This window comes from Leopardus geoffroyi, chromosome A1, assembly GCF_018350155.1.
Source record: "Leopardus geoffroyi isolate Oge1 chromosome A1, O.geoffroyi_Oge1_pat1.0, whole genome shotgun sequence".
NCBI lineage: Eukaryota > Metazoa > Chordata > Mammalia > Carnivora > Felidae > Leopardus > Leopardus geoffroyi.
In genome coordinates, this window is record NC_059326.1 from 229,786,857 (window position 1) to 229,809,660 (window position 22,804).

Consider the following 22,804-nt stretch of genomic DNA (forward strand, 5'->3'; position numbering starts at 1 on the left):
AGAACATGATAAAATTAATATCAAAAGCACAATAAGTCAACAGTTTCTCAGGACATGAGAGTGTTCTGCTGAGAACCTCTGTTTTCTGGACAAATATCAGAACACTGATATTTGCTGTGTTTAAGAACAATTTTCTTCCGAATGTTTTATTCCCTTCCCTTATTTATCAGTTACTTTGATTAATAATGATAATATACATATGCACATGTATTTCTTAAAATACATACACATGTAATAAAACATAACAGTAGCTTTAAGCATAGCAACTTTAAGCATATTATGGGTAACTCACATACCATACAGAATTTGCCATTTTATTTATAATATACTATGTTTTTAGAGACAAAAAAATACGCAAAACATTGCTTTGTGACTACTTCGATTTTCTCTCTTTATAGGCCTTAACCTCCCTTAGAAAACATCCAAACAATCAAAACTTAATCAATTTAAAACAATACAAAATGGGGGCACCTGGGTGGCTCAGTCAGTTAAGCCACCGACTTCAAATCAGGTCATGATCTCACGGTCAGTGAGTTCGAGCCTCGCATCGGGCTCTGTGCTGACAGCCCAGAGCCCGGAGCCTGCTTCAGATTCTGTGTCTCCCTCTCTCTCTGCTCCTCCCCCACTCACGCACTCTCTCTCTCTCTTTTTCAAAAATGAATAAACGTTACAAAAAATGTAAAGCAATCCAAAATGGTGGAAATTCTATATATTTTTTGATATCTCAGAGTAACACAATCACTGTTTGTAAAACGGCTGTCAGAGGGAGAAAACACTTACCGATCCTGCCTGGTCACTGACTTGCTCCAAAGGCCGATGAACATAGAAGATCAAGCAGTTCATTTGGGAGGTGAAGGAAACAGGGACAGAGGGTGGAGGAGGGACACCTGTTAGAGGAAGTCATCTGAGGGTCGTGACCACCCGCTGACCCACCAGCTGGGCCTGGGGCTTCCTCACCCCCTCCTTGTCCTTGGAATGCACGCTTGCTGGCTCTTCCCACGGTGGGAGCCCTTTTCCAGGATGCAGCCTTGAGAGAGCAGTGCGGGGTGGAGACCGTCTGGTGCAGGTTCCAAACTCTCTCCTGAGCTTTCGGTGTGAAATCCCCCATAGCTGGAGGGCAGGGAGAGACCGGAAGAGAGAGGCAGGGCCTCCAGGCTGGTCGGTGGCAATTTTAATCAGCAAAGGAAACTTACAAATAAGGCTTGGGGGGGGGGGGGGGCAGCAAGAGGAGTGGTTCCCCACACCTGCCCTCCAAATCTTAAAAGCTTGTAAAAAAGGCCTTAACTGGGTGCGGTCACATACACCAAGCAGGTGTTCTCAGTATCACAGGGCTGTCTCGAGGCTGTGTCCTTGGAGCAGCCTCTGAGAGCAGGAAAGGCAAGCCGGAACTAAGTTCCAAAGATGGGGGGTTGGGGGGAGAAGCCTCCCGGTGCTGGGGTCCAGCCCAAGGGTCATTCCCTGGTTATGTGGTTTCAGTGACCTTTCCCAACGTGCAACATGTGACTGAACTCTGCTAAAGCTTCTACACAGGGGCACCTGGGTGGCTCAGTCGGTTAAGCGTCCGACTTTGCTCAGGTCACGATCTCACAGTTTGTGAGTTTGCCCTTGGTCAGGCTTTGTGCTGACAGCTCAGAGCCTGGAGCCTGCTTCAGATTCTGTGTCTCCCCCTTCTCTGCTTCTCCCCCGTTCTCTCTCTCTCTCTCTCTCTCTCTCTCTCTCAAAAATAAGTAAACATTAAAAAATATTTTTAAAAGCTTCTATATAAACTTTGAAAATTCTAGCTGGCAGGTGCGGGGACCTACTTGCCTTGCAACGGAAGGACACAAGCCTTGTAAATAGATCCCCTTGCGTGTTAAACTTGCCTACCTACCCATCTAGGGTGGCCTGCCTCTGTCTTCCCTCTCTCCTTGCCCTCTGTGTACTGGGCAGTTGCAGATTCCTCCTGAGAACCACCAAGGTTGCAAGCCAACAAAAGAGGGAAGGTAAGACAATTAACAAACTGCTTTATCAAGCCAGGTATCACCCTGGCTCAATGCAGCTTAAATTCTGCATATTAATTTCTGGGAGTCGGTGGAGAGCACATACCTCTGTGTTACCACACCCAAAGGGTATTAAGTCATATCTAGTGGGTGAATTACGTGTGGCTGATCTTGGTGAGATCTCCAAGTTTTCTATAAGAAAAAAAGTAATAACAATAAGTTAAATTTCTACTTACAATAAGATATAAGAGTGAGTCCAATTTAAAGAACTATGAGCTTCCAGAATAGAAAAGGAAGGCAAATTATCTTAATTCAGGTTATTGTATGGTAACTGAAATTTTTGACTGGGTAATACTGGTGTCATTAAAAAGCAAACTGTTTTGGAGGGGTGCCTGGGTGACTCAGTTGGTTGAGCGTCTGACTTCTAGTCAAGTCGTGATCTCACGGTTGGTGAGTTCGAGACCAGCATCCGGCTCTGTGCTGACAGCTCGGAGCCTGGAGCCTGCTTCAGATTCTGTGCCCCCCTCTCTCTCTGCCCCTCCTCTGCTCATGCTCTGACTCTCTCTCCTTCAAAAATAAATTAACATTTAAAAAAATGAAAAAAAAGGAAACATATCATGGTATATTTCAAAATGCACAGCTTTCAGGATGCTGCTGTTATTCAGACTTCCAGAAAATTCTTGTTACTTGTGACTTAGTGTATCTCAGAATGCAAAGTTTTTAGAAATATGTTTTCTGAATTACAATATATGCTAATAGTGTCCAAATGGCTGGGGGAAAGGAAAATATATTAATTTTTCTCTACTATTTTCTTAATGATGACAATATTTTCAAATGAGACAATATAATAATTGACATGTAAATAGAAAATATTTACATGCTCTAATCTTCTGTCACAGCATATATTTTTAAATATTTTAAGTATGATGAAAGATTAACATTTAGGTCAATATGTAATGCTGAAATGGCAATATCCATGAAAATAACTCATTCGGGTGATTACGGGATGAACAAATAATATTTATACAAAGCTACTTTGCTTGTGGCTAAATTAGCTCGTGCACGAGCCCTGAGAAGTATTGGTAAATAACTATTCATCTGTCTGCTAAATAATAAATGTATTTTGCAATTACAATAGTACACTGGATTTAAGATAAAACGTTAAGGAGAGAAAAATAAAACAAAAATGTACTCAGGAAACATCTAGAAAGCACGCTTCCCAATGCACCAAGAATATTTAAATTCTAGGTTTCACACACAGTGATTCCCTAGGTACTGTATTATCTTCCAAGTCCTCAGATGGTCTCAAAAATTTTACTACACGTAGGTTTCTTAACTATAAGCAGTAAAAAAGGGATTAACTCCAATGTCAGGCCTGCTCTTGTTTTGGTAAATTAATTTTTATGGGAACACATCCATACCCATTCACTAATGTTTGCCTATGACTGCTTTTGTGATACAATGGCAGGCTTGAGTAGTTGTGATAAGGACTGCAAGCCCAGAAACCTAAAATATTTCCCATATGGCCCATTACAGAAAAAGCTTTCTGATTCCAATTCCGTGTTAATGATAACAATTTTAAAACTGGTATAGACCATAGTAGGGCTGATTGAGAATGTCTAAGAAAAACTCATCCTCGGCTATTTGTTCATTTACTTACTTACTTTTCTTCTCTGAAGGTCAAACAATATTACTTTATTTATACACTAAGATTTATGTTGCATAGGAGCCAGACTTTAAACTTTAATACCAACTGTTGTTCCAATGAGCTATTTTGATTATATATGAAATTACTTCTAAGTTTTAATATAGATGTATTAATTAGCTATTGCTGTGTAATAAACCCCCTGAAAACTCAGTGGCATACAAACATCAGCATAATCATTAGTTAGGGGTCTGTAGGGCAGATGGCAGGGGTGCACATTGGGGTACATCTATGGATCTTTGGTGAATTTATGCATGTACTCGTAGGCAGGTGCAGGTCAGCTGGGTAATGGATAGGCGAGGATGACCCCACCTTCTCCTGAGTATGGGCTCTCATCCCATCGCTTCTCATTGTTTGGCAGAGATCCCAGAGGCAACAGACACATGAAAAGCCTCTTGATACCTTAGTTCAGAATTGAGGGTAAATTAGAGAATTGGAGAACTTTTGCAATCAATCTACCATACATGTTAACCATTACAACTGAAAGATTTTTGTAACATTCTGGGGGGGAGCAAAAAATGTACAAAATGTACAAAGTACGTGCCAGGCAAAGAGTGTTAGAGAATTTGGACCATTTTTGTAATCAACCTACTACGAATGTCATAACTTACACCTGAATAATTTTACATCACTTTTTTTCTGGAGTAAGTAAATGTTTCACATTTCCTCATGACCTTGTTTCCCTTGAAATACTATGGTATTTTTGGAAATTCTAAACTAAATGTTTAGGATATTTGTTAATGGTTTTAATTCATAGATTTAGTTTTTCCTTCTGTGATTTGAAAGGTAAGATTTTTATGCCACAGGTGAAACTTTTTAGAATTCAAGCTGCAGATAAAATTTGTCAAAACCATAGCTATCCACACCTTCAATCAAAATCTATCCCTTTAGCATGCTTAGGAAGCTGGGGTATTTCTAAAACAAGCAGATTATTGGGTTCTAGCCATGGAATTTTTATTTATTATGTCTAAAATGGAATCCTGCTTTTGCTCAAGAGCCATGACTCTAGAAGTCTAATATGTCTGAGTACTTCATTTAGTTCAGAATAAAACTGTATTCAAGAAACATAAAACTTATTAGAGAACTTGCTGGTGGTACTCTGCTTTATATAAACCATTTCAAATCAGGGTCACTGTGTCAACCAAAAAACATCAACCGCAGAAATCATGGGGGTATATCTAGAAACCACAGCAATTTATTTTGGAGCACTGCCTCTTTAATTAATACGGCATTGATATTAAAATGCAATCAGAGTTATCCCTAGATGGCAGTGCAGAAGATACTCTTTTCTATTGGAGACAGAAGGTAGTATTTTCTCTCAGAGAAAGCTAGTGTCAGGGGCCAGAGCTCAGCGGGCAATGGGCAAACAGGAAGGGAACTTTGCCTAAATAACAGGATAATGGAATATGACAGCATGAGCAACAAAATATGAATAGGATTTTATATTTCATTTAAAAGTTATTTCCTCATTTGTTCTTTTAAGTTTGCCTTATTTATTTATTTTGAGAGAGAGAGAGAGAGAGAGAGCAGACAGAGAGCAAAAGAGAATCCCAAGCAGGCTCCACATTGTCAGTGCATAGCCCAACATGGGGCTCAAACCCAGGAACCACGGGATTATGACCTAAGCTAAAATCAAGAGTCAGACACTCAGCTGATTGAGTCACCCAGGCACCCCCAAAATTGTCTTCACATTTGATACTCAAAACAACACAAATGACATAGTTGCCATTGTATTTTCACATAACAGATGGGGACTCTAAGATCAGTGTTTCCAGTAAGTGCTTGCCCAAGGTTCCACAGTAGGAAAAAAATGCTCAAGACAACGTTCATCTTCAGACTCTGATTGGCTGAATTATATTGTGCCTGTAGTAAAAACCATAAGTGAACACATAAACAAAGTCAGGTTTATTTATTTAGCTTCAGCAAGGTTGAACACAATCCAGTGGAAATTGGAGCATCTCAGTAAGAGGGACTGAGAAAGGCATTCATAGAGGGTTGTCTGCCTGGCTCAGTTGATGGAGCTTGCAAATCTTGGTCTCAGGGTTGTGGGTTTGAGCCCCATGTTGGGTATAGAGATTACTTTAAAAAATCTTCAAAAAAAAGGCATTTATAATAAATTTGGGCCTATGCTAGATAATTCTATGGAAAGTGGTTTAAGGAAGCAGGAGCCAGTCCTGGACTAAAGTTATCAAAAGGAGAAGCAGGGTTACAGTAATAATAACACAAATAATGATGCAATCAGTTATGTGTCATAGAATTGATATATTACTACACATACATATGCCATAAATGTATGTATGATTCTATAAATAAAATTCTATTTTATTCTATAAATAAAATTCTATAAATAAAATAAAATATATTCATTATATATTTTTAATGTGTATTTTCTATAAATGATGTATACTACATAAAATATGTCACTATTATATAGTATATTATGCATATTATAACATATAATATTAAAGTAGTATCATGGTTAATATGTTGTTATTACTAACATAATTTTTACTAATATTTATCCCGGATGCTGAAGGAATAAAGTGAGGCTAGCAAGGTCATTGGTAACAAAACAAACATCATTCATGTCAGACAGAAGAAGGAGATATTTGGGCATCTCTGTGGTTATGAAATGACCTCTTTGTCTCATTCTGTGTACTCGCAGAGTCATTTCTGTCTGCCTTGTTGATGCTATGTTCAAGATCACTTGGGAAATATAAAGGTTTAGCTGCCATTTAATGCAAGCTGAGTATTTTTTACAGATTCTTTTTTTTTTTTTTTTTTTTTTTTTTAATTTTTTTTTTTCAACGTTTATTTTATTTTTGGGACAGAGAGAGACAGAGCATGAACGGGGGAGGGGCAGCGAGAGAGGGAGACACAGAATCGGAAACAGGCTCCAGGCTCTGAGCCATCAGCCCAGAGCCCGACGCGGGGCTCGAACTCACGGACCGCGAGATCGTGACCTGGCTGAAGTCGGACGCTTAACCGACTGCGCCACCCAGGCGCCCCTTTTTTACAGATTCTTAATGAATAAAGTACTTAAAGACCTTTCTAATAATAGACAAATGCAATAATAGAACCATTTTTGTAAGGTAACAAAATACACCGGTTCACAGAACTCAATCAGATACAAATTATTTCGAGGAAGAAAAATTCTATGTACTACCTATCTTTTTTTGTTATCCGAGTGTAATTAACATATAGTGTGACATTAGTTTCAGGCGTATGATATAGTGATTCAACAATTCTATACATTATTCAGTGCTCATCATGATAAGGGTACTCTTAATCGTATTCACCCATTTAACCCATTCTCCATATGCACCTCCCATCCAGTAACCACTAGTTCTCCATATTTAAGAGTCTGTTTGTTTTTTGTTTGTCTCTCTTTTTCTTTGTTTTGTTTCTTAAATTTCATGTATGCGTGAAATCATATGGCATTTACCTTTGACTGACTTACTTCATCTAGCATTATACCCTCTACATCCATCCATGTTCTTTGCAAATGGCAAGATCTCATTTTTTTATGGCTGAGTAATATTCTGATAGAGAGAGAGAGAGACATAGATATATACATAGATAGATCACATCTTCTTCACCCATTCTTCTATGGATGTACACTTGGGTTGCTTCCATATCTTGGCTATTATAAATAACACTGCAATAAACATAAGGGTGCATGTATCTTTTCAAATTAGTATTTTGTTTCTCTTTGTGTAAATGCCCAGTAGTGGAATTACTAGATCATAGGTAGTTCTGTTTTTAACTTTTTGAGGAAACTGCCTACTGTTTTCCACAGTGGTTGCACCAAACTGTATTCCCAACAGTGCATGGGGGTTTCCTTTCCTCCATATCCTCACCAACCCTCTTATTTCTTGTGTTTTTTTATTTTAGCCATTATAACAGGTGTGAGGTAATATCTCATTGTGGTTTTGATTCACAGTTCCCTGATGATGAGTGATGTTGAACATCTTTTCATGTTTGTTTGTCATCTTCTTTGGAAAAATGTCTTTTCATCTCCTCTACCCATTTTTACATGGCTTATTTGTTTTTTTTTTTTATGTTGACTTGTAGAATTTATTTATATATTTTGGATATTAATGCTTTATGGGTTATATCGTTTGCAAATATCTCCTCCCATTTTTGTGGATTCAGGTCTCCCATTTAGGTCTTTAATCTATTTTTAGTTTATTTTTGTGAATGGTGAGAAAAAGTGATCCAGTTCATTCTTTTGCATGTAGTTGTCCAGTTTTCCCAACAGCATTTGTTGTTTGCCTCCTTTATCATAGATTAATTGGCCATAAAAGCATGGATTTACCTCTTGACTCTATTCTGTTCCTTTGAACTATGTGTCTGTTTTTGTGCCATGTACTACTTATCTTTAATGAAAGCATAGTAGTTTATATAGTTAGACCAAAACTTAATTGATTTTCATTGTAACCAAGTACTTTGTGTTGTTGTTTTTGTCATTTTATTGACACACGTAGTCAAAGCAGATGCAAAGATGTCAGGGCCTGGATACCGGAAATAAGTAAATAAATCAAGGCTCTGTGGATATGCCAATAAATTGTGAAGTTAAGAGTTTTTAAAAGGATGTTGTTAATGTTATCAAAGAGAGCAACATGACAGATACAAGTCAGAAAATCAGGAGCTTAAAATGAATGAACACTAAGCTAAGGCAAACAACATATGATGAGATGTTTCTTAAATTTAAAATTAACCATCTCACACTGAACATGATCAAAAAACAAAAACAATTATTATTTATAAAGACAAGCAAGAAAGTTGGCAACTGTACAAGAGAAACACGGTTCATAAAGAAGAAATTAATCTAATGAAAAGATCACCCACAAACAGTCCTCATTCTTTGTATTATTCAACATACTAGAAAGTTTGGAAAATTCTATTGTAATATCCAGATGTAAGATATTCTAGTGTTTCATGTCCCTGAAAGCTAGACTTTACTTTTTGATATCCCTCATCTTGCTCAGTTTCACACAAACTTTGATTTCTCTAAATAAAAACATTATAATGCATCAAATTAATCAAATCAAATAATTGAATCACTCAGAACTCTAATTATTTTGATTAGACCCTTAAATTATAAGGTAGCTTTTCATTATCTAATCAATTAATGTCACCTGTCTACAAAAACAAATAAATATGGAAGGGCGTTTTAGTAAGTTAATTTTACTAAATGTATTATTGTATATTCATTAAATGATAATTAGAAAATTTCCTACGAAAACAACATTATGTTTAAAGTCTAGAATTTTTGTGGAAAATGATCTTTCTTATTCTCTTTGGCCCAATATATTTTTTCTGACACTTGAAGAATCCACATTTAAAAATAGTAACACCTAAGATAAAAACAAATGCTTAGGAGGCCAGTATTCCTTTCTTTTAAGGAAAATAATATTGAAACATCCTGCAACAAGTCTTGATGGTCTATGTTACAGGATATTTGACTTGTATACAAGAATAAAATTTGTAAGATGTGTTCTGTAGAATATAGAGTAGCCTGATCTGCTACATCATCACAATATGAAATGCTTTTCAATTAAAAAAAGTCTCTATATTTTTACCAAAGAACATATGAAAGTTGCAACTAATAAAGAGTGGCTCACAGCCCTAGCTTCACATAAGATCCACCTGTATTAATACTAATGCCCCACCCCACACATGCACACAAAAAAAATGTTCCCAGGTGAACTCTGTCCCTTCCTAATTAATTTTGAAGAATGGAAGTGCATGTTATTCCTGATTTCCTGGTATTGACAATGGCGGGTTAGAAGCTGAGTTCTAAGGCATTAATTAGTCCATATTCTAATGTCAAAGGATCAGCTAGTGTGGCACCTGACAGCAGTCCAGGGGCTGTTGATACTTGTCATTTCAAGCAGGACCAGAGATAAAAACCCCACCTCACCCTCCTCACCTCTCCCAACCTCTGTATCAGTCGACTGTTGTTCAACCTTACTGTTTCTCCTCTACTTTTTGGGGTATCGTATGCTATATTTCTTTATATTTTCTCCACCTATTTAATGCACATATTATTAAAATGTAACTTAAATCAAATTATGGCTTAATCCATCACTTTTGCTCTTGCTTCTATTCAATCAATGTTAGCTGAGTCTTACTCTATATTTTAGAAATGTCTTTGTTTACCCTTCCTCCTTTTTATTGGAAACTATCCATTTTCCCTCCTGTCTGGGGAGGGTAGTTAGTGGTAAATTCTGTTCTGTTATCTAAAAATGTCCTTATCTTCCTTCTTTCCTAAAAGATCTTTTATCGGGAATAGAATTCTAAAAAAACAGATATTTTTTTCGCTAATTCAATATAGATGTAATTCTATTATGTTCTACCTTCCCTGTTGCTATTGAGAGGCTGTTAGTCTATCCATACCCTGAAAATGACCACATCTCCAAACTTATCCACCAGCTTAACATCTTCTCTTTGGCTTTGCTCCTCTACAGTTTCTCTGGGATGTATCTAGGCTAAGATTTGTCTGTGTGTGTGTGTGTGTGTGTGTGTGTGTGATTCTGAAGTTTTAGCTTCTTCATTCCTTTAATTTTCTAGATCATTCTAGATGTCCAGAGATCCAGATCACCCTGCTTCTTATTCACCTCATTTGCTTCACTATATTAAGCAAACTCTAAATGTTATCACTGCCATATATGGTACAATTGACCATAACGTCAGAATTCAAGGTTTCTGGAGTGCGGCAGAAACCCCTGAGTGAAAGTTAGTTCTGGCACTTGCTTTCCTCCCAGGGATTTTGCTTTCACTATGTTTTGGATCTGAAATTTTCTTATTTTTTTTTTAATTTTTTTTTCAACGTTTATTTATTTTTGGGACAGAGAGAGACAGAGCATGAACGGGGGAGGGGCAGAGAGAGAGGGAGACACAGAATCGGAAACAGGCTCCAGGCTCTGAGCCATCAGCCCAGAGCCCGACGCGGGGCTCGAACTCACGGACCGCGAGATCGTGACCTGGCTGAAGTCGGACGCTTAACCGACTGCGCCACCCAGGCGCCCCTGAAATTTTCTTATTTTAATGCCCACTGATCAGTACACTCTTCTTCTTTAAATGTATTTTATCCCATATATTACTTGTTTTAATTTGCAGCGTCACTGAAAATATCAAACACAACAATGCATAGATATTTGAGAACCAGGAGACCCGACTCTTTATAAAGAGGATTAGGAGGAGGAGGAAGATAGGGACTCCCTATGTGAGGAGGCAGAGCTTGCAGAGTGTTTAAAGCTCCCTTCCCCTTTGCTCCTATTTCCCTCCATGGGCAGATAAGAGACAGGGCAAGGTGCTGTGTTAGACTTGTTCTCCTTCATTCAAAGTCCTGACTTAAGACTTCTCCTGCAGGATAACGATGGTTCAGAACAAAACCAACAAGAAGGAATGTTCAATCACACCATATAAGTAGAGTCCATTGTTTTCATTTTTCCCTTCCCAAAATACAACCCTAGGAGATGTCAACAGAGAAGAAGCCTGTGTGTGAGATACATGAATCCACATCCCCACCTCTACTGCATCACAGTCTCTCCAAACCATGAATCACAGAGGCACCTTTGAATTAAAAGTGAGACTGAATAAAAATGCATTAAAATTGAATCAAAAGTGAAATGGAATCTCCTAATAATTAAACTACCTAAAACTGTGAGGTTGAACTGAGCTGTTGCCTCCTATCATTTGGTTTCTCAAACTTCATTTCATATTTCTGTGTGCAAATCATTGGGCTGACTTGGATTAGGTGCCTATCCCATGGTCAAGGTGCAGCGAGCATTGACACTGATTCTCCTACCAGGAGTACATGATGTGGGGAAGGGGTATTTCAGTGAGGGGATAGCACCATAGCCACAAAAGACAAAGGGAAAGAGATCATGGCAGACAGGAGCATCACATGTCCATGACAGATCACATTAAATTAAGATGTTACTGGAATATGGAAAAGGACGGTAAAGTTTGTTATATAGAAACAAATATAGATATAGATATGATATGATGGGGGAGTAATATGGCTGTACAGAAAAGGGACTCCAAGATATTAGGGACTTATAAATTTAAACATGAAAGTAACTTGGACAAAATTGCGAATAGACTAGTTTGAAAAAAGGCAAAGTCCAGATTTTTTAATTTATTTATATTTTTTAATGTTTAATTTTTTTTTTATAGAGAGAGAGAGAGAGAGAGAGTGGGAGAGAGAAATCCCAAGCAGGTTCTGCGCTGTCAGCGCAGAGCCTAACGCGAGGTTTGAACCCATGAACTGTGAGATGATGACCTGAGCCACAACTCTCAAAGGTGCCCCTCAAAGGTCCAGATTTTATATGGGATGTTAAATTTGTGATGAGTACATTAAGAAAAAGAAACAAATGCATCTTTGGGGATAAAAAATGCAAAAGTGGGACGCCTAGGTGGCTCAGTCAGTTAGACTTGGTACTGGCTCGGGTCATGATCTCATGGGCTCATGAGTTCCAGCCCTGCGTCAGGCTCTGGAATGACAGTGCAGAGCTTGCTTGGGATTCTGTCTCTCCCTCTTTTTCTGCTCCTCCCCCACTCATTTTCTCTCTTCTCTCTCTCTCTCTCTCTCTCTCTCTCAAAATAAATAAACTTTAAAAATGCAAAAATTAAAATGGCTATCTATCTTACTGTCTTTAAAATCACATAAATAATGACAGTAGTTTGTTTTTTTTAATATGAAATTTATTGTCAAATTGACTTCCATACAACGCCCAGTGCTCATCCCAACAGGTGCCCTCTTCAATGCCCATCACGAATGCCAGTAGTTTGAATAACTATATTATACACAGGCATATACACAAATGTGTGTTTCTGTGCTTTTAAGTTAGGATTACACATTTCCTATGATAAAATACAACTTTCTTAGAAGCAAAGAAATTATTTATCCTGAATAAGTAAATAAATATTTCAATGCTATAGCTATTAATAAATAAATTGATTGATTAATTAACATTAAATTGGGTAGGAGTTCTGATTTGACCTTTTTAAGCAGGCATGATCAGTGTTCTAGAAAACTGGTCATTGGCAAATAATAGAAAATAGAAAAGAGTACTTTGAAACCCATTGTATTTTGTTTATTTTATTTGATTGTCTCCTTCCCACTCTTCTAAGGCAGAACGGAAGAGCTCTTTCCCGATGTCAGCCAATAGCAGGCACTTTGCCAGACAGGCAAAGTGGAGGTAATATCATAAAGGGTAATGACTAAATTTATTCTAGAGCCTCTGCTTCTATAGCTTTGGAAAGAAAGTGATTCATAGCTGAGAAATCAGAATAACGCAATCAAAAATCCCTGTGGTACCATTCTTGACCTTTAAAGCCAGTACACACTTGCAGAATGGAAAATGAGCACGAAGCATGCTATCAAACACTTGCCTAGTGGTGGTTGGTGCTTCACCAGCTAGACAGTGTTCCTTATTAATATTTCAGAACCTGATGGAGCAGGTGCCCTTTGTAACCAAAGATCATGTCAAGAACCAGAAAACAACAGAGTGCCCTGAAGGAAGTCAACCCCAAAAGTCCTAACCTAGTTACCACAGAATATTTTTTAAAAACCCCAACTTGGAAATATTTTTGAGAAACGTTTCGGAAAAAAACTTTTCAAATGGTGGATTTAACTCAGAAGCTTCAAAAGCTATCACGTATTAGGTATTGAACTGCAAGAACAGAAAGACATTGATGCTGATATATGTACAGAAGTTTCTTTTGTGCAGATAGATGATCTTACGACTACTTGCGAAACTAGAAAACATGCTCTTCCAAGGTGCATGCATCTGGAACTAGAAAGTTAGAAACCGAAGCCATCCTTTCTTTCAATTTCTACTTCTCACTGGATCATCTAATGAACTCTCCTAATTCTCGCCAAACACAAACTTGATGAGTTTTGCCTTTGCTTATCTCCAATGTTTCAGCAGGCCATCACATCCACTCTGGCTTTATATCTAAAGGACCCTCAACACTTAATATAACCTAATTAGCCTAGACTCTAAGGTTTCTAGCCCAAATCCTTGCAGAATCAGAAAGATTCACCCATCATACCATATAGATTAGGTTTCTTGGGTCAAAACTCCACTCCTATTACGCTGTTAAAAGAGTTACATGCTTAAAAAAAAAAGTGGTGAAACTAGCTGCAATTTCATTTGGCTACAGATTACATACTACAAAGGGAGTATAGATAGGGAAGCACTTGTCAGCTTCTCTGCTAAGCTTAGCAAAGTAAAGTTGATTTAGGGTAGAAAAGAGATGACTGGTTTACCAGTCTAAATCCATTGAGGTAATTTATTTTACAAATCAATGAGGAGGTATGTTGTGATCTCCAAAGTAAACACTCTGAAAATATGTATAGAAGTATACTCCCTTGACTTTTTGTCTTTTTTAAGGATTATGAAAAAGAAAAGGAAAAAAGGTGGAAGGTGGCCCAATCGCTTTCGTAGAGTCCCTAGTCAAATTAGCAAATCCTTTGGAGAAAGGAAAAGCATGGTGGATCATCAGGAAAGACATGCTTTCTGAATGTAGATACAAGTAACAAGACCTTCAAAAGCAGAGTCTGATTGTCTTAGAGATCCACAGATTTTAATAATTCTCACAAACTAAGTCCATATTCCTGAGTGGGCCTCCAAAGTCCTCCCCACCATCTGGCCTCCACGAACTTTCCAACTTCAACCTCAGCCTTCTGCTCCTGACTGCCTGCTACACTGACTCGTTGTTGGTCCCTGTACGTAACATGTTCTTCATGCCTCCCTGGCCTGGAACACCCTGCCCTTCCCCTTCTATGTGATGAACCCCTGCTCATCTGGTCAACAGATCAAACCTCCCTTTCTATAAGAAACATTCCCTGACTCCCACAGAAAAGCCTAGATGTTTCTTCATCCATGATTGCCACAGTGCATTTCACATAGCATTTAGAAAACAATGATGTATTTCTTTCTTTTGTCTTTATGTCTCCCTATAAAAAATTTCAAAGTCATTGTATAATTTACAGCTGACCATAATAACCAAAAATAATGAAAATTTTAAAATAATGGTTCAGGTCTTCATCATTCCCCAAAATAGCTGTCTTTTTAAAAAAATGTCTTCTCAATTCTTGAACAACTTGTTATCAAATAAATAAATAGAGCATACCGTATGTGTTCAACTGATGTCAAAACAGTGACCCCTGTTCTTTATCCCTACCCATGCCCTCTCACCCTGTGCAACCTGACTTTAGAATGACCCTGTGACCTGCCTTAACCCTTAGTGTTCATTTCTGCTGTCTCTCTTGGACCCCTGCCTGTAATGAGAAATAAGCCTGGGCTAACCTTCTAGGGCCTGAGGAACCACACAGAGCTGAGCAAAGGGAAGTGGGCCCAGCCTAGGTACTCCCAGACCAGTGAGCTCCCATGAATCCAACCACAGACTCATGACAAGCCCAGCCCAATCATAAAACCATCAAACCAAAGTAGGCACATGTGTGATACTAACTTTTTATGTTTGGAGCCCCTAAATTGGGGGGTGATTTATTGCTCAAAATAACTGACACAAAACACTGCAGAATTTTAAAAAGAAAACTATCCCCTTCCCTTAGAATAGGGGACACATGCAGCAAAGATCAAAATTGTATTTAAATATTTTATATAGAATAACAGATAAAAGAATCAATATAAACCGGTATCTAAACTAGGTTAAAAATCATATATTCTTTTTTATGGAAATATTTTTGTCACATTATTTCGTGAAAAACAGTTATCACTACATCGGGGTTTTACGTTCACATCAAAATAATTAAGTGTCACAATAAAAGTACTTTCTTCATAAGAGCGTAAACACTTATATCAATATCCCATTTTTTTATACTGCCATCCAGAATCCAATTTTCTTGTAAAGTTATATTTAGGCTCACAAAAATGATTGAAAATGTATCTTCCTCATTTGATTGCCTGGCTTTGCCATTTCTAAAAATGAAAACTAAAACATTAGCATTGTTCTGCTCCTTTATCCAATTTTTTCTTTTCAATCTCTTGGATGAAGGACTTATTCAGATCAATATCCATGATTTATAAAGCTATTTCATTATCTGTAGTATTATTTGAAGATTAATAGTCCTTCTCTTAAAATATTACTGTCTAGAAACAAAGGTGAGGAAAAATCTGTTTATCTTATACGTAAATGTCACCACGCATAGCTAAAAAGAGTTCATCTGAATCATGCTTTCTATTTCACAGACTATAAAAGTCACATTTACTTTGTACTCTATGGGGACTTCAGTATTAATTTGATTAACTCCCTGCATTAGTCTTTTGTTTTTTAAATAAATCATAATGCATCTTCTTTTTCCTAAAGGAAAAGGGCAGAGATTCAAGGGCCTTGGCAAAGTTTTTTAAGATTGGAAAGTTTTAAAGTGTAAGGACGTCAAACTAGATATTTCTGAATAATAATATTTATGTAGTAGATGGAATTTGGAAAACTCAGAGCCAGGTATGAAAGAAAAAATGTGTAACTATAGAAGGTTTTACACTGCACTTAACTTATCCTTAAGGCTTCAATCACAGACTGCAATGATTATCACTTATCCGTGGGATCTAAAAAAGCCAAACTCAGAAACAGAGAGTGCAATGGTGGTAACCAGGAGGCAGGGGTAGGGGAACTGGGGAGATGAGTACAAACTTGTGGGCGCATGGATGGCTCAGTCACTTAAGCGATCGACCCTAGATTTCAGCTCAGGTCATGATCTCACAGTTGGTGAGTTCAAGCCCCGCACTGGGCTCCACATCAACAGTACAGTCTGCTTGGCTCTCTCTTCTCCTGTCACTGCTCCTGTTTGTGTTCTCTCCCCCTGCCCCCCACTCTCTCAAAATAAATAAATAAATAAACTTTTAAAAAATCACATAACTTAAAAAGAGTACAAATTTGTAACTACTAGATAAATAAGTCTGGAGATCGAGGCACAGCTTGGTGATTATAATCAATAATACTGTATTATAAACTTCAGAGTCACTAAGAGACTAGGTCTTAATGGTTCTCACCAGAAAAAAAGAAATGATAATTATTGATGTCATAGAGGTGTTCTCTAATGCTAAGGTAGTAATCATCTTGCGATATGTAAATATCAAATCAAAACCTTGTACACCTTAAACTTACTCAATGTTTTATGTCTACTATATCTCAATTTTAAAAATTGTCAGTCCAGCTCTGATCTCTTTACTGAGCTTTAAACCCAAGCATCTAATTATCCACCAATCATGGCAACTTGAGTACACTACAGATGAAACAAACCAAACCTTCCTCTTCCCCACAAGCCTTAATTCTGTGAGCAACATCGTGATTCTGTTCAAACACTTTGTTCATACCACAAACCTGGGCAGTAGCCTTGACTGTTGTTTTCATCAGTGTCTACCTTCTCTGTTTGAAGTCCTGCTATGTGTATCTCATAATTATTTCTCAAACTTGTTTGCTTCACAATTTCATTGATCTAATTTAGGCTAAAATCATATCACCAAAATTCAAGCCACAGTTCTCCCAAATGACCACTTGACTTTTATTGTAACCAAATCTGAATTCCACCATTTCTGGACCAGTGGATTTGGTGTTTTAACAAAATCCACCAGGGCCCGCATATTCCATGTCCTGATAACTCTCCATGTCCTTAACTCTCAGGGCACTGTGCTAAGCTACTCGCAAGTTCCATAATTCTGTCTCCTATGCGGGACTTTGCAAATTCAGTTTCTTCTTACTGGAACACTCTCACATACTCCTTCGTTCCTTGGAAAAATCCTACTTGGTTCCAGATACCATGTCCTCCTGGAAGTCTTCCTTCATGCATAAGATTGCATACGGACCTTCACATTGTCCCCAGAGAGTCCTGTGTTTCTCTCACATCACATCCCCACTCTCTTGCTTCCTTAACTGTATCTCCAATTAAGTCTTAGAGACTACAACTTTTTATCATCCAGCATATTAATAGCATGGTAATATCTCCAATGCTCGGCAAAGTTCCTGGCTCATAATGAAAGAAAAAGTCAAGTTGGATAAATCAAATAAGAATAAAAAATATAATAATTTAAGTGGATAATCCTGATTTGTCCACTGAGTATTACATTCCCTGTGTCAATTTGTTACACTGAGTATTTTTCTTAATAAACCCTACAAGATTAAGTATACCGGGTGAAACAATAAGACAGATTGTTATAGTAGAAAGAATCCTGAATCAAGTCAGGATAGAGGAGATCCAGTTTTGAGATATGTTTACAGCTGTGAAACTATCACCGTAATCAAGACAGTGAACCTGCCCAAACCTTATCAAATTGTACACTTAAAGTAGTGTAGTTTAACGTATATCATATATACTTCAATAAGGTGTTTTTTTTTTAAGAGTACCATTAAATTGGTCAAGGGAAAACAGTGAATACATGGGAGCTTTAAATATGATACATCAATATATAACGTGCATTCATTCATAGAGACAATCAGATGGCAACGGCATAACAGAAGAGTTGAATTGTTAAAAATACCACTCACCTTGATTGAGTACACGGTATGTTTCTTTCCACCATATACTCTTCTGTCCATCCTCTCCTGTAAAAGGTATCGTAGCAATGCAGAGACAGACACTTAATGTTTTCTTTGCTACCAAAGGACATGTTGTAAGCCACTCCATGTGGTCAATCATGTATTCCATTAAAATTAATTAAAAATAAGGAAATAGTGAAATTGCACTTTAGACTTTTGGAGCCGAAGAGAACCTTACAGACAATCTGGTTCAGAGTCCTAATGTCACAGAGGAGCAATCTGAGATCCAGAAATTGCCTCAGCTCTAAAAGACCACACAGTGGGCAGTTGGAAATAATATTCATATCACCCATTTCAGAACTCCCCTATAGAAGGGCTCCTGGCTGACTCAGTAAAGCATGTGACTCTTGACCTTGTGGTTGGAAATTCGAGCTCCAAATTGGTTGTAGAGATTACTTAAAGAAATAAAATCTTTTAAAAAATAACAAATTCACCAGTAGAGCACATTGTCAGAGTTCTTTTTTTGTTGTTCTGAGTAGTTTTTTGATACAATTTTTTTTAGGGGGGAGCAGGGCAAGGGCAGAGGGAGAGAGAAAGTCTTAAGTAGGCTTCACACCCAGCACAGAGCCCAACATGGGGCCCGATCCCAGGACCCTGGGATCATGACCTGAGATGAAATCAAAAGTCGGTCACCTAACCGACTGAGCCACCCAGGTGCTCCTCAATACTGTTTACCATTTAATCAAATTCTGTATCAGCCATCTTCTCCAAAAAAGAATACAAATAATATATCACACGAGGAATTTAATTCTATCCACTTAGGTGAAAATTAAGGCTACTTCTTGCTGCACACACCCATTTTCACCACTGCCTTACAGTTTCTCTCAGCCCCACCAATAGAATTACCCTGCTGAACTTGTATTCTTCTGTAAATGTAAATTATTATATTAACATGGTAGGTGATTGGCCAGTAGAAATACACATAATGAAATTTTGGATTAGGAAAAGTCTGCCTGAGAAATCTATTTTTTACTGAAACACTTACAGAAAAGCAACCACAGAGGGTAATCTCAGTATTATACTTTCCATCAGCACTCTGAAAGTTTACTTATTGCCAACTACTTATTTGAGGCCCGGGCATTGAGATTACGGTTCATTTAAAGATAAAAACTTGACAGTGGCTCACCTTAAATTTACAATGTATAAGCTTTCCATCGTTAGGCAATATTCTTCTATGGTAATAGAATATCTGCCTGCAAAAAGTTTTTGCATTAATCATTGCCTTGACTCTTTCATTTATATGAGCACTAAAGCTACACTTTGTAAGACTGAAAGGCATCTCAAAGAAGGAAAATGCTCTTGACTGCTATGCTGACTGGTATTGTTTCCTTATTTATAAAACCACAAAAATAAGTCATTTTCTCTTTTCTTCTTTCTTTACTTTTTTTTAGGGAGAGGATTATTGCTGCTGTTGTTATTGCTTTTGACCAGTAGGGAAAAAAGATGGACAAGGAAAAGACAGAAAAGATTGTTTTTACTTTTTCCCAGTTACTCAAAGAGCTGCATAAGGCATTCTATAACAGTATCTGCTATGATTCTCATAAAGTCACAGCCCTAGATAAGGGAACTAATTGTCAGATTTGCCTTTTCACACAAAGCAGCTATTGTATTTATAGCTTTTAATTATCACATTATCTTTAATTATCTTTCAATTAAGTTATGCAAAAAAAACACAACGCGAGTTTGGCAATATTTAGAAGCATACAAGGTGGTTTCTGTTAACCACTAGAAATAATTGTAGTTCCCTTCCACATCTGAGTATCCCACTCAAAATGCAAGGATTTTTGTGATTATCACAAAGTTGTTTGTACTCATTTAAAATAATTCACTCAGCTCAGACAATGAGTCATGAATTCACACAATCTGCTTGTTTCCAGTAAGTACCCAACTGGTCTGCTTTAGTTTCAGTAGGGGTTAAAGCGGTCAACTCGGTGAACTCCCATATAGCCGAGTTACGTAGCATGACGTTACCAAACACACGCTGCCCATTAATCAGGATTCTACTTGAACACCATACGCCAAACTAGCTAGACAGCTCATGGGACACCTGTGTGTATATTACATGAGCATAACTCAACACATTTTCACAAAGCGAACACACTCATGAAACCAGCACCCAGATCAAAAACAGACATTGTCACAATTCCAGAGACACATCTCTCCTTCTGGGCATTATCCGTACCCACCAGGCAACCACTAGACCCTTGTAAGCATTGTGTGATTTTGACTCTCTCATAAATGGAATCGCATAGAATGTTCGCTTTTTTGTCTCACTTCCTTTGCTCAACATTAGTTTGATGATATTTATCCATCTTGGTGTATATAGTTGCAGTACCTTCTCATTGCCAATTAGTGTTTTCACTGGGCAGGCTTTTTAAGAGTTGAAAGTCAATGTAGCTTACATATAATAAATATATTTTGTTCTATATGAGACAGAGTAAATGTATCTGCCAACTGGCAAGCTTTTAAAATAAAAATAAAAAGGTACTGCGTTTTCCTGTATGTACCACTATTTCCTTACAACGTTTTCCCTTTGTCTTTTGATTAGCTAGAGAAAATTATAGACAAAGAGGTAGCGTGAAAGAAAAATAGGAAATCTCTGTTAACCCTCCTCCACAGCAAATATTAAAAGTGCTATATACAAAATAATTACTTTTCAAATTTATAACATTCCTTGGTTTGCATTATGTCTACTCTCTTCTGTGTAAGGAGGTTTTACATTTGCATCATGCTTGAGAATAAAGCATTTTTATTTTTTTTTTTTCATCTATATTCCACAGAACTCTGTTAGAAAGGGCAGTTATCTCTTAAGTACCTCTTATGTCTTGGACAACACTAACTATGGTATGATATTTTTAGAAAGCAAACATCAGCAACCACAAAAAATACTGTCATAGTTATTGTGCTTAAGGAAAATATTGGGGAGCTGAATATTACCAAGGCACCTGAAGGTGCAGGGCTAAGAAAGAGTAATCACATTGGGAGGAAGCAATAGTCGGGTTTTCACCACAACTTTCATTCTCTGTCTTCATTTTGAAAGTGTCATTTTCACATCCCAGCTTTTCTTATCCCTTCTCCCTCACCGTCCCCCAAATGGGACTTTGTGGTTGAAATTGAACATGACGTGGGAAGAATGGGACCTATTAGAAAATTATAGAAAACAACTTTCAGGCAGATAGCTAAACCCAGAGATAAATTTATCAAAGGTAAATAAATATCCCTAGACTGTAAATCATCTGCGGAATCCCTTTAGCTGGTAATGAAGAGCCACATCCTCATCCAGGAGGGCTAGTCCTGGCCCCATACAGATCCACAGAGGCAGGGAGTCCTTCTTGGAAGAGCAGGCTCCCCAAGCAGTTGGTTGGTGGCTGATGTGTAAGAGTCTGGAGACAAGTAGTATGATTTGTCCTTGAGGGATGAGAATCACGGGTCCCTCCATAGGCTGTGCGAAGTTTGTGATAGGAGAGGACCAGAAGGGAGAAAGTCAGGACCAATATCCTAAAGGACATCACCCAGGGAAACAAGGATCTGATGTATATAATGGGCAAAAGTCACCCAGTCATTGATTATTACAATGAACAAAGCAGGGACCTCGTAACAAGGTAAAATCAGCTGTCAGTGGATGGATATTCAAAATTTCAGCATTAGAAAATCTGGTTTCAATATGAATTATTTAGCATTTATTCTAGGATTCCTTATACATATGCTGGCTGGGGATACAGTTGGCTTTGGGGCTGCAATACTGCTGATGTAAGACTTATAGCATTTGACAGCCAGTGTTGGAGGGTAGCAGCCTAACATAACATCATTCAACTGTTCTTTCGCTCCCCTCCTCTCTATAAACCTGGAAGTTCAGTAAGATCATCTCTAAGGTATTTTCGTGGTCTGCAACTCTCCATTTTTTCATCTTTTTATCATTTTTTCACATAATCCTTTTAGAGGTTAGCACCTCTTAAGGTCATCTGAACCATATGATGCTGAAAATTCAGACTCATTGAAATAGCAGAATTAATCTAGCCATAAAAATAGACAGAGGTCAGCACAGTATCTGAGGCCAAAAGGAAAAGGCAGGGAAGGCTGTGATGAGAAAATTATGCTCGACCTCACCTTTCTATTTCCTTTGGCTTTGGCTTTTATTGGATGCTATATTTCTGGGGGAACCATTCCCATTTGCTGCAGGTAAGTGGTTGTGTTCTGAATTTATTGAGACGGGCAGCAGAAGGTCAAGGTATAGGCCAAGGGTAACTAAAACAGGGAAAGAGAACATTTGAGAATGATGTAGACAAATGCAAACTTTGTGGATTAGGCATGTGTTGGGTGGAGAGTGGTGAGCATTTACAGAAAAATAGAACAGGCCTGCTTTTAAGCAGATCAAGCAAAAGAAAGCCCCAAGCCAATTTATTTTATTCATTTCTTCCATCCCTGAAGTTGGCCTGGGATGCTACAAATAATTCCAGAGAAAGAAAGTCCTTAAAATCATAAGCCATTGTCTGTAGAATTTTTGCATTATTCATATACTTAACTAGTTTAAAGAGAAAAAAACAGC